Here is a 13,356-nt window from a genome sequence, read left to right as displayed (position 1 = left end):
TGAAATAAGATTTGATCAAACTGTCATGCTTTAAAACATTGGTTATTATTATTTTTAAATATTTTGTTTAGAAATATGAAAGAAAATCATGTAGAGAATTTCTATTTTGTACATGCGCACACATCCCATGCACATCAAACTAAAGCATATATAGTATCTTTTTATTTGAATCCCACTCTTCGCAAATCCAACTGACACACATGTATGCGTGGAATCTTTTTGTTGTTCAAATTTTAAAATATGATATCTCTTAAACTATAAGTCTGATCGATGAAATGTTTGAAGGCTATTGTTGGAAAAAATATGCGGAACAATTTGTAATTCACACGTCTATGGAAGTGTTTTCCATAATGTCTGATCACACATAGTAGCAGTAAGAGATGGTGTGCCATGTCCAAATCATCAAAGATTGGGAGGACAACATTGGTCATCATACAACACACCAGATGCATAAATTAAGGCATCCACACTGAGACAAACCTTACCGAACATAAGCAATCACAAGATGGCAATAATTGTACTACTTGCTATGAACAAGCATAACTTGGTCCTTTTTAGCATTATTCATAACAAGTGATAGTAAATGTCCTAAGCCAACCCCATCTAGGGTTAGGATTAACTTTTTAAAGGCTTGGCTTCCAACAAAATCGTGTAAAGTCTTAAACACCCTCAAATATGCCAATGAATCTAGTCGTTAGGCCAATGGCACTATGTAAATGGTGTTTTTCTTGTTTGCCTCCCCTATGAATAGGATGACATCGTATATGGTTTCACATCTGATCAACACTCTAGTTACTCTATCTTTACCTGAGTGATGTGCATGTGTTAGTTTCCCAATAGAAGCTCTCCAAGAACACCACCACCAAGTCATCTAGGTGGTGATCACCGATAGTGTACATGTCAAGCAAGGACTCTCGCTTGACTTAGCTAAGCCAAAGGGAATGGGTTGATGAACAACACATCCCACTACTCTCTAGGAACTAATGATGGCCTTATCCAATTAACCCACAAATCGCTCTTGTGCTCTTCTCTTGCTCTTGATCTCAAAGTACATTTGTGATTTCAATTTGGACTAATGCTCAATTCGAAATGTTCAAGTTGGCTTCCATTCTTTGCATCCAAAGGCTAGATCTGAGCTAACATATGCAGATTTCACAAGTGTCCACGAAAACTACACTCAAGGCTCAAATTAATTTGTTCAATCGTCGCAAACCTTTGATGTAAATTAGTTTAAAGAACAGCTAGCTCCCTGTCGTTTGTGTTTGTTTTGGTTCCACCCTTCCACGGTAGTCTATGGATTACTTGCATTGGGAATGATGTAACAAACCATAACTCTACTTCTACTTAATGAAACACGTGTCACAAGGACACGCTCAGCGAAAAAAATTAATTTGTTCAAGCTACTACTCTTTTCCCCTGACCTCTATAGTATGGCCAAAGGGGATAAAGGTCCAAACGACACTTAGGGGCTGTTTGGAAGGGTGAAATGTTTCGGATTCTTGCTTGCAACTCAAGAATCGGTACCAAACGGCTAACAAGATAAATGTTTCAGGTAGAAACGGTTCCAAGCGATTCAGGTTTTTCTGCCTACAAATGTGAATCACTAAAAACGTGGTTTCACAGTGATTTTGATTCTGCAGCCAAACGGTCTAGTGATTTTATTCGCCATCCGAAACATTTCTTTAGAGTATCTAGATCTAAAACATTTCTACGAGAATCTGGATCCCTACCGAACAGGCCCTTAGAACAAGTCCCTCCTTAATCTTCATGCATGTATCCTTTGCAGTGTTACCATGAAAACCAATATAGGGACAAAGAATACCACATAAGTCCATTGTCATGACCTAGTTAGAAAAACTCAAGATTGCACCACCCCAACGACACACATTAGTCATAATCATCATGATTCACTAACCACCAACCCCAGTTAGGGCCATAGATGTTGCGTACATGAGGTGTGTATCAATGAGTCACTTTGTCTATAAATGGGGATTATCCATCCAACGAATTTTGGTGGCATTGCTCTCTTCTTCAGTGTTTATACTTGATCAACCCATTCTATTTCCTGAACCGAACAAAATAAAAGCAACAATAGAAAAAAAGATGAATCATATTCATCCTTCAAACCAAGTCAGTAGGTTTATAAAAATTTCTAACGTTGTACTCACATCCCCAATTAGGAGGATGTATTCGACCATCCTCTGAGCTGTAAGAAGAATAAAGTTTTCAAAAGAAAAAGAGGAAGAAAAGAGAAAAAGCATCCACCAAGCTACATAGTACACTTGTTAACTACAAGTAGAGGAGGCAATAATTGCTCACCTGTCCTACCAATGCAGTTTTTTCTATTTACATGCCGGTTTTAGCAACTGACAATTACCCCTAGATTATTACAGTACGTCGGTAGCGGAGCGAAATTACAAATAAGTTTGGCATTTCAAATAAGATTTGATCAAACTGTCGTGCTTTTAATACATTATTAATTGCTATTATTTCTAAATATTGTTTTTATAAATACAAAAGAAAAATCATAGAGAGAATTCTATTTTGTACCCGCACACAACATATGTGTGCGGTGTACACATCCATGCCCACCAAACTAAAGCATACACAAAATCTTTTTATTTGAATCTCACTCATCGTCAATCCACGTAGCACATATGTATCTACGGAATCTTTTTGTTGTTAAATTTTAAAATGTGATATCTCCTAAACCGTAAGTCTGATCGACGAACTATTTGAAGATTATTGTTGGTAAAAATATACCGAAGAATTTTGTAATTCTCTCATGTCTATGAAAGTGTTTTCCGTGTCTGGTCACACGTACTAGCAGCCATAGATGGTGCGGTGTCCAAATCATGAAAGATTCAAAGGGAGGACAACATTAGTCATCAAATCATACAGCACACAGATGGATAAAGCATCCACCGAGACAAACCTTACCGACGTAAGCAATCACAAGAAGGCAATAAATGCACTACTTATGAACAAGCACAACTTGGCCCTATTCTCAAAAGAAGAAGAAGAAGAAGAAGCACAACTTGGTCCTTTCTAGCCTTATTATTCATAACACAAGCGATAATAACCGTCCTCCCTCCGAGAGAAGGTGATAATAACAGACGTTTAGCAATCCGTCTGGACTCCGGAGTGTCGGACACACACACACGATGTCCTTGGCGTCGTTTGTGTTCCACCAGTTCATCGTCTATTCCAATCGTTTTCCGGGCAATCATGGGAGAGTCCACAGATCCTTGTAGAGAGCCTCGCCACCGCCATGGTGACGCTCCAGGTCATGCAGTTCGTCTTGTACCATGCGCGCTTCGGTGCAAACCACTGCTCCGTCCGGTGGGTGGCGTGGGCGGCGTACTACTTGCCCGTGCCAGTTGCTGTCCTGGCCGTCGCCACGATGCTGCGGTTCCGCTACCCACCACCATACTGGCTGGTGGCCATCTTCTTCGCCGCCGGGCAGGGGGACACCATTGGCGGCCTACAGCCTGCTGCGCGACGGCGATAAGCAGAGCGTCAGGCGCTTCGCCAAGCGGGCCCTGCCCTTTGCGTACCTGGCTCTCGTCTTGTTCCATCGTGGAGATGGAGCAACGACCATTAGCAGCAGCCTGCGGCGCAAGGAGATGTTCTCCCTCGTGCTGGGCTTCCTCGCCGTCCTCCAGGATCTGAAGATCAGCCGCAGGGCCATGGTCCCTCCGTCGGAAATCTGCAAGTTCGCTGCTGATCACGCGCGATTCGAAGCACAGCGACGACGGAGGGCAGCATCACCCTTCGCAGATTACGACGATGAGCCCCAGCCGGAAGCAGGACCGGCCATCCGTAGTCGCGGTGGGTTCGCTGGAATCGTACCGGAGTGCCGTGTCAGGATGCACCACACTTGAAGACATACGCACGGGGCTTTGCTCTTGCTCGCGACGGCTGGAAGACGCCTGCCTCTCTTCTGCCCTCTTCCTCCAGCTGCTGCAGCGCTATGGCCATGGCTACGGCAGGCCTCCCCAAGTAGCCGAGCGTTCGAGCGCCAACCGTGCTTTCACGGATGTGCTTGCAGATGCAGAGCATTGGTGGGGGTGGGACGACAGAGCCTTCGAAATTGTTGAGGTACAGCTATCTTTCATGAAAGATCACTTCTTCTCTGAATATGGCGGCTCGCCTTCTCGCACATCCTACAGGCTTTACGTGGTCTACTTCCTCCTGAAGATAAGCTTCTTGCTAAGTGTTGTGAGTTTGGTCACAGAGGAGAAAGAGACACCACGGCGCAGCACCTCTGCAAGCTTATATGCTCTCATTTTGCTCCAGCTCTGTCAGTTTTTTGGTTACCTGAACTCAGATCGGTTTCTAGTATCATACATGTGTGATCGTAGAGGGGATCTAAGCGGTTTCTAGGAAAATGGACCCTAAGCCTATTTACTTTGGATTTTGGTGTTTGATGACTAATACAACTAAATTGGACTAATGAATTTGCAAGTGTTTGTTTTGTAGTCCACCAGGGTGCAAGACGTGACTTGGATGAAGACGACGTGATGATCCGATGATCAACACCTTAAGCAAGACCTTAGAAGCACAAGAAGAGACCCAAGATATCAAGCAAAGTCAAGCATGAAGATAGGAACCAAGCCGTACGCAAGATCACGAAGAAACGAGCTCGCAGATGCGACCGGACGCAAGGACCGAACGCTGGAAGCGCGACCGGACGCTGGACCGGTGGCTCGGCAGACAGGCGACCGGATGCGAGAACCGGACGCTGGCGGAAACCGACCGGACGCAGGAACGCAGCGTCCAATCGAGTACAGAAAGGTTCCAGAGCGGCATATCTGTGACGGGACGTGTCTGGTGGCAGGCGATCAGACGCTAGCCAGCGTCCGATCAGTGTTTTGCCGGCTCAACGGTCGGGACGACCGGACGCGTCCGATTAGGACAATTCAGCGTCCGGTCAGTAGCAGTTTCGTGGGAATTGGACCCCAACGGCTACTTTCTCAGTGGGGCTTATAAATACAACCTCCAATCGGCCATTTGAGTAGAGTGGAGTTAAGAAAATATACCAAGGGTGTTGATACATAGTGCTTAGTGTTTTATTAGGTGATTAGCATAAGTGCTTTGTAAAGTGCTTAGGTTGATTAGACCACTGCTCATGCGCTTGCTCTAGGTTTATGCCTAGTGTTTAGTGAGGTTTGCATACCTCTTGCCACCCCGTGCTTGCGAGCACAAGTGTTGTACATCGGAGGGGCTTGAAGTCTTGTGAGATCACACCAACCGCGTTTGTGGTGTGGCCGCCACCATGTACCGAAGGGAACAAGACCCGCGGCGTTTTGGCCGGAAGCTTGATAGTGAAGACGGCGGGGAGCATCTGGAAGAGGCTTGCCGGAAGGCACGTCGGAGACCCACTTGCGCGTGGAGAAGGCCCGAGGCTATCCACGGAGTTACTCGACCGAGAGCTTGGCCCTTGCGAGGGGCTCCAACGAGGACTAGGGGGAAGCTTGCGCGCTTCTCGATACCTCGGTAAAAATACTAGAGTCATCGACGGGAGTTTGCATATCTCTACCTTGCTCTTTAGCTTCCGCACTTACATTGTTTACATTACTTGTTTAGAGGTAGAGATAGCAACTCACTAGCAAAACCGTAGTTGCACTTTTAGATAGTTTATTTATTGCATATGTTTTGCTAGAGTTAAAAAGAGGCCATAATTTTAGAGTTAGAATTTTAAGTTGCCTAATTCATCCCCCCTCTTAGGCGTCACGGTCCCTACAGGCTTATAACTAACAAGTTACATAGGTTTTGGTGATTCATCATTTGCAGGAGGGCATTTGTGGAAATGCACATAAAAGAGTAAGAATACGCAAAGAAACAAAGCGTAAATACCATCCTACACAAACCAAATGAAAGACCAGGGCCCAAAGATGAGGAGAATAAAGCCAAAACTGAAGCAACGCATCTCACTCGGCGTCAAACCCATACATGCCCACTTAAGAAGACCAGATAAGACCACAAACCAAGATTGGGCTCATTCGAGGCCAGCCATGTGTGGTAGAACCGCCCAAGTTATATGGCTCACATGTGCCTATCATTGTCCTTTAGACTTCTGATTGCTGCACATGAGAGCCAGACAACTCCGGTAGTCTATCGGGTGTCCTCAGTGAACCCCGAATCATCCACATTTATTCTCTCGAGCAGGATACATTACAGAATTCATTACAGTATTACAACAGTTGTACAAATATACAAATATATTACATCAGAGTAAGTGGTGGAGGTCTTACAATACTATAAGTTTACAAACCAGTAATTAAGTTATTACAAACCATAAGTTTTAGCCATTCAGACAGTGGGGTAGCAAAACAGGTACCACTTATACTACAATCAAAAGAAGTTCACCCCGCCCAAGGGTGCACAACAACAATAGCTCTACTGTTGGGACTCCTCTTGAACTGTCATGCAGTAGGGACAAAAGCCTAACTGCTCATGAGGCTCACCTGCAATAAGGGTTTAACAAACCCTGAGTACAAAGGTACTCAACAAGACTTAACCAACGAAAAGGAAAGACTCGAAGGATATGCAGGCTTTAGGGAGAATCAAGGTAAGTTTGTAGTAAGAATCAAGATTAACTTTTGTAGAAAAGCTTACTAATAAGTGATCCTTACTTTTAATGTTTTAGCTCAAGTTAAGTTATTATCAGTCTCCAGTTTGCACCTGATCTAAAGCAACCACTTCCTTAATCATCACATCTCATTATCATCTGTACTATTGTTTCAGTTTATTAACTACGATGTAAGTCAGAGGATCGGGTCTCCATCTCCGAGAAGCACGACGATTCGAATGGATTTGGCCCAGCTGGTGTTTCCTTACCACACGACATATGCTGGTCTAGGTCCGGTCCCGAACCTACATATATCAACCCTCACTTGGATCCGCCAAAACATGAACCAGTCAGGGCTACCTGAGAGCACAGTACTCCACCTCCCTGTGCCACTCCTAGTGGATCCACAGGATGTGTACATGCTACTCTCACCATCTCCCACGCCCGGTGCACAGTTGTCTTTTCACATAATAGAATAGCTGGGGTATCAGGCTTACCGGAGTATGTGGTCAGTACTACAAGGTCCCGACCACATGGTGGCCTACAATGGTATGGTCCTGAACTAACACAGACGAGGCAAGTACGACAGGCAACCCTGTCGACTTAACCACAAGAGACAACACCCATGCCCCATCCGGTCTCAGTTTTAAACACATTCATTATACAAACTCTTAGGCACATCCTAAGGAAGCAACCATTCCGAACAATGAAGTCACCATTCGACCCTTAACCACTATGCAAGACTAAGCATAACTAATTTATCATACTAAACTGGGTGTCAAGGAATGATGTTTAAGGAATCAAGATAGATAATGCAACAACAGGTATACACTCAACTCCTAACTTTCTTAATGCAACAAGTAAAAGACGTATGTGAGAAACATTTATAAAAGCACAAGGAAATGTTCATATGCTCCAGAGCTTGCCTGCATTGTCGGGGTTGTCAGATACGTCAGGAAAACCCCCACTCTCCAACCCAACTGCTTTTGAGTGAAAACCTACCTCGGAAGCCTGCTCAACTATCGGATCACCACCCTCGTTCACTAAACGTAAATAAGAAGCATGCTTTAGAATGATAATTCATAACACATGGATAAAGATGGCTTAAACAAGGTTAATTGCTTGAATACAACTTTCCTTCACTAAACACTTAATTAGTTATTCACTAAACAAAGTTGTCATTTATTATCAATAAATTAACCATGAAAACACATTTATGTAAAGGAATTGCCAAGGAACAGTAAGGTGTTAGTGTTCCAAGGTCCAGAATCAACCCCAAAGTACACTCAATTCATTTTAATGATTTAAGGAAATCATTTTTGTATTTCTATTAATTCATAAAAAGGCATCCAAATTAAGTGAGCAATTTATTTTCATCAAACCAGAACCAAACTTTTTGTGAAGGTTGGTTTTAGCATGTAAAGCATATACACAGACTTTCATGATTTTTGGATAATTATTTTACTCTATAAAAATCATGGAAGGTTCATTTATTAATTAAAAGAGGTAATTTTTAGACCTAACAAATGTACTGATTTTTATCATCTCATATTTTCCATGATTAAGTGCATCATAACAAGCTTACACAAAAATTTTCATAATTTTATCAGTTTTATTTATTTAGTTATGAATTAATCAAGTTTTAGTTCATTTTAACATTTTCTAAAATACCGAAAAGGACACTCTCTCTCACCCTCTCTGACTGACATGGGGGGCCCGACCCGTGCCCGCGCTGACCGCGACCACGGCACCGTTGACCGGCGGGTATCTCGCCGGCGGCGAGCTCGCCGGCGACGATACCTACCCCGTCAGACTCCCCTCGCTCTCGTGCACCTTCTGGCACTATCCGTTGAACCTCTACTGTACGGCGGTGAGCACGACGGCAGCTCCGGCGGCACAGCGGTGCTCTAGCGCGGCGACGGTGACCAACCACGGCGACTCCGGTGACGAAACTTGCTTCTACACGTCTTTCTCGACTGCGCGAACACGCACAGGGAGACGGTGGAACCTCTACCGCACGGTAGCATGCACGCCGGCGTCCATGGCGGCACGGCGGAACTCCAGCGAGGCGGCTACGCGCAACGGTGAGCTTCCCGGCTGCACGAAGGCCTCCGGCACACTCCTCTCGCTCCCGTGAACACGCTCAAGGGGTTAATTGAACGCGCGCGGCCTAGCTATTCACCTAACCACGAGCTCGGCGGCTCTGCCGTGCAGAGCACACTGGCACAACGGCAATCCGGCCACTAGGGCACGGTAGAGTCCAATTGGAGGGCAGTGTTAGCTGCAGGGGCTCACGGCGACTTTGGTGCTCCTGCTGGTTTAGACGGAGGCGAGGCAGAGCTGCACGGTCGGCGGCGAGGACGATGGCGGTGGCGTTCCGGTGCGTCTGGAGTTCTACAGCTAAAACGGAGGAGCCGATGAGCATCAGGATGTCAGGGCGGAGCTAGTGCGTGAAACGACTCGGTGAGAGACTCACCGGAGCGACCTGGCCACGGTGAGGTGGTCACGGCGGAGCACGGTGATCGACGAGGAGGAACACGGCATCGCGCGGGCAGCTCAGATAGGTAGAGCTAGTGTGGGCTGGCTCAGTAGAAGCGCAAGGTTATGGCGGAGCTGTGGGCGCGATGAATTGAGCTAGGAGCGAGCGAGGACGGCAAACACTACTGGTGGAGAGGAGGTGCTCGACGGCGGCGGTGGCGAAGCAGAGAGAAGGAAGAGAGAGAGGACGACGGCATCGACGCGTTTATGAAGACGGGGCGACGCTGGAGAGCGCGACAGCAGCTGCTTGCAGTGGCCAGCGCAAAGCAGCTGCGTGTCCCTGCGCCATTGAGCGGTGCGAGGGCGGCGGCCGCCTCCGGAGAGCAGGCAGCCTGCCTGACTGCCGATGGAGCAAACGAACAGCCTGAACCCCAATCTTCCTCCCTTCTTTTCTCCCGATTTAGCACAGCAACATGATCTTCTCTAAGAACAAAATTTGTTCAACTACACGTCCACTCCAACTTTGCTTAAGAAAGTCTTCCCTAATTCTGCTTAGATAAGGAGATCAAACCTATAGAACTTAGGTAGATTAAAACTGAAACCTGAAACTTCAGTTAAAGCAGTTAGGGTTTGGAAAAACAGTTAACTATGTTTGTGAATTAATTGGTGATTAACAAGTTTATTTATAAAATTCATTTTAATAATTCCCACAAAAGTGAATCCAATACTGATTTTCAATACTTAACCAAATATGACTAACTATTGAAACTCAAGTTTGAATTCAAATTTGAAGCTCAAATTTTTAAGGGTTTGGACTTGAATTCATACCCCACTCTTGCCACTAGTGTAAAACACCTACTTTACACTACAAAGTTTATTAGGGCATAATTCCAAGTATTTTAGTGAAATTCAAAAATAGAAGGCCACAAAGTACCTCCAAAGTATTTTTGAGTTTAAACACAAATCAACACAAATGCATTGCGATACTAATAAAATAAATATTAATTTTTAGTGAATGCAAGACATGATGAGCTACTAAAGATGATTATCATGCTTGATGATGCCATGATCAAATTTTAGTGTTGCCTAACACCAGGCGTGTTACAGCTCCTCCCCACTTACAAAAATGTCACCCCGAGATTACGCAACTCCCAAAGCCTAGGGTTTAGTAATGGAAAAGGAAATGTGTCAAACACATTTGCTAACAAGGTGTTTCATAAAACAACAAGGAAAAGGAACACTACTACACTACTTTCTTTTAGAAAGGTTACCACTATAGAGGAGTTAGTAACCTAGAGAGACAAAAGGAACCCGAAACATTCTCAGTAGTTCCCAAAAGATAGTTGGCATTCCATACTCTAAGCTTTATTGGTGATAGCATGCCATGCACTTGAATCAAAGAATATAACTGCAGGGTATGTTGGTAGAAAACATACCCATCACTCGACAGGTTCGCCCTCCAGAATAGCCTCTCCCTGGATATAATGAACTCGACCTATTTTTTGACCAGGTCCTTTCTTCTGAGCATTCTGTTGATTGGTCTCTTGCTGATTATTATATTGCTGATTCACTGGTGGCCTTGGATCATTGTTCTGCTTTGGAAGATGACAGTCTCGAGAAAAATGCCCAACCATTCCACAGTTGTAACATGGGAGGTTAGTATTATATGGTGGGTTGTTGAGACGAACACCAGTGGTATTCGGCTGTCGTGGATAGGAAGGAACTGCAGCGGGTCAGACTGATGACTGCTACTGACCATGTTGCTGAGATGGACTATAAGACGGACGATGGCTATGTTGATACACAAACCTCTGGCGCTGATTATTGCCACCAGAGAATCCCATGTGCACATGCTTCCTTTTCTTTGTCTCCTGGTGCAGACGATTCTTTTCTTCAAAAGAAATAGCCATACTGACTACCTCATGATAGCCCGCATTAGTAAAACCAGTCAGCATTCTCTGAAGTTTAGTGCTGAGACCGCGAATAAACCATTGCTTCTTATGGGCATCTTTACTAACATGCTCTGGAGCATACTGGGATAGGTGATTAAACTGGGCCAAGTACTCCTGCACTCCCATATTTTCTTGCTGCAATTTGATAAATTGCTCCAACTTCATTTCCATCACCCCTGCAGGAATATGGTGAGCGCGAAAAGCAGTGCGAAAGGTAGCCCATGGAACTTGATGTCCCACTAGTTGGGTTGCATAGAAATTAGCCCACCAGGCGCCAGCAGGGCCCTGGAGTTGATGTGCAGCGTACAGGGTTTTCTGGACATCGCTACAGCGGATCAAACCAAGCTTCTGTTCTATGGTACGGATCCAATCATCTGCCTCAAGCGGTTCATCAGCTTTAATGAATACTGGAGGTTGGGTTTTGAGAAAGTCAGCATATGTATTATTTCCAGGTGGATCTTGATGACCACGAGGAGCAGGTGCACGGTTCTAGGCTATTGCTTGAAGGATGCGAGTATTGTCAGCACTAATATTTATCAAGCTAGCCACGGTTAGGTGCTGGTGTGGGCTGACGACCACGGGAAGAACTAGGTGTATCAGTGGCTCCAAAACGAGTCCTCGTTCTGTATGGAAATTATGACCCTTTAGTTACCGGATTCCACAATTAGGTAAAGTTATATATGAAATAACAGATAGCAAGAAAAAGGATTGACAAATTACTTAACCCCAAACTACTAGTAAATGGGAAGACAATTAAAAGTTGTTATGGCATGATGTATGAACGTTCTTACGATTACGCAAACCTATTTACCACACTTTATTCAAACCTTTTTACATAAAACAGTAACAAGTAGCAACACACTTAAATTTTTACAACATAGGGCGATATTACACATGCTATCCCACTTTTACATAACTCTTCTAGGAGTATCCCCCACCCTCATGATGATACAGAAAACGTGCAAAATGACGACGAGGAAAAGCAGGAAGATTATAAAAGATGGGATGACCGGTATCTCCTGGTGCTTTAGGATGGGTAAGTTTCCCTGGTTCTCCCATAGCCCCTCTTAGTTCGCTCGGAGGTGCATAACGGTTGCGTGAAGAAAGGATAGGATAACGCTCTCCTCGAACGACTAGGTGTAGGTAAATTTCTGGTAAAAGATCTGTTGTGGTAAAAACATGGGGTGCTCCTGTCTCAATGGAGGGATATGAGTGGCGGTTGCGAAGGTTTTCTAATTCTGCGGTCATGTCCCCTAAACACCTTCGAGATTCGTTCAACTCTGAGGTAAGGCATCGGTATGAGACATCTAGTGCTCGGATAAGCTCAGACATCCTATAGCTCTGGTTATGATCCTCATGTTCAGGATGTGGGTATAGGACTTCATTCACACCCTGGGTGACTCGATAAGGGAAGTAGGCAAAGGTATAGGAACAGTTAAGTTCTGAGTATCTGCATCTAAGGCTGGTAAGGGCATTATTGGCACAGGCTTGGATTGCAGCTTAAGTAGAACTTCCAATACCATAAAAGATGTGAGATCTTTCTGTCGGACCGGTCATGAGATGAGGATGCAAGAGAACACTAGCATAGCATTCTACAAGATTGGGACCTATTTTGGTGGTGTAGACAAAGTACTCCGGTTCATAGGAGAAGTTGGCACGCCACATGAGCTCTCGCAACGAGGCGAGGAATCCTTCAGTGCCTTCAGCCCGAGTCATGACATAAGGTACACCTCGAGGCATCCTAAGAAAGCATAAGGATGAGTTAGAACAACTTTTTGGACCAAATTAAACTTGAAATTAATTTGTTTAGTTCATTTTAAAGTTTTCTAAATTATTACTACATCACTTCTGTAATGACACGCTTTGATACCAGCTGTGGTAGAACCGTCCAAGTTATATAGCCGACATGTGTCTGCCATTGTCCTTTCGACTTCTGATTGCTGCACATGAGAGCTAGACAACTCCGGTAGTATGTCGGGTGTCCTCGGTGAACCCTGAATCATCCACATTTATTCTCTCAAGCAGGATCCATTACAGAAATCATTGCAGAAATCATTGCAGTATTACAACAGTTGTACAAATATACAAATGTATTACATCAGAGTAAGTGGCGGAAGTCTTATAATACCATAAGCTTACAAACCTATTATTAAGTTATTGCAAACCATAAGTTTTAGCCATTCAGGCAGTGGGGTAGCAAAACAGGTACCACTTATACTACAATCAAAAGAAGTTCACCCCGCCCAAGGGTGCACAACAACAATAGCTCTACTGCTGGGACTCCTCCTGAACCATCATGTAGCAGGGGTAAAAGCCTAACTACTCATGAGGCTCACCTGCAATAAGGGTTTA

General features: G+C 44.6%; 1 long non-coding RNA gene across 1 annotated transcript; it reads right to left on the bottom strand.

Annotated features, from left to right (window-relative positions):
- Positions 1-6,134: 6,134 nt before the first annotated feature.
- On the bottom strand, positions 6,135-9,313 carry LOC136506516 (uncharacterized). The gene is made up of 4 exons (XR_010771630.1): positions 9,051-9,313; positions 8,870-8,974; positions 7,501-7,617; positions 6,135-6,470 (listed from the first exon to the last, which is right to left on the bottom strand). It is a non-coding gene; the product is annotated as an uncharacterized lncRNA (long non-coding RNA).
- Positions 9,314-13,356: the final 4,043 nt, after the last annotated feature.

The sequence above is a fragment of the Miscanthus floridulus genome, chromosome 15 (assembly GCF_019320115.1).
Source record: "Miscanthus floridulus cultivar M001 chromosome 15, ASM1932011v1, whole genome shotgun sequence".
Classification (NCBI taxonomy): domain Eukaryota; kingdom Viridiplantae; phylum Streptophyta; class Magnoliopsida; order Poales; family Poaceae; genus Miscanthus; species Miscanthus floridulus.
The sequence above is the reverse complement of the archived record's forward strand: the minus strand, read 5'-3'. Positions and strand labels throughout refer to the sequence as shown.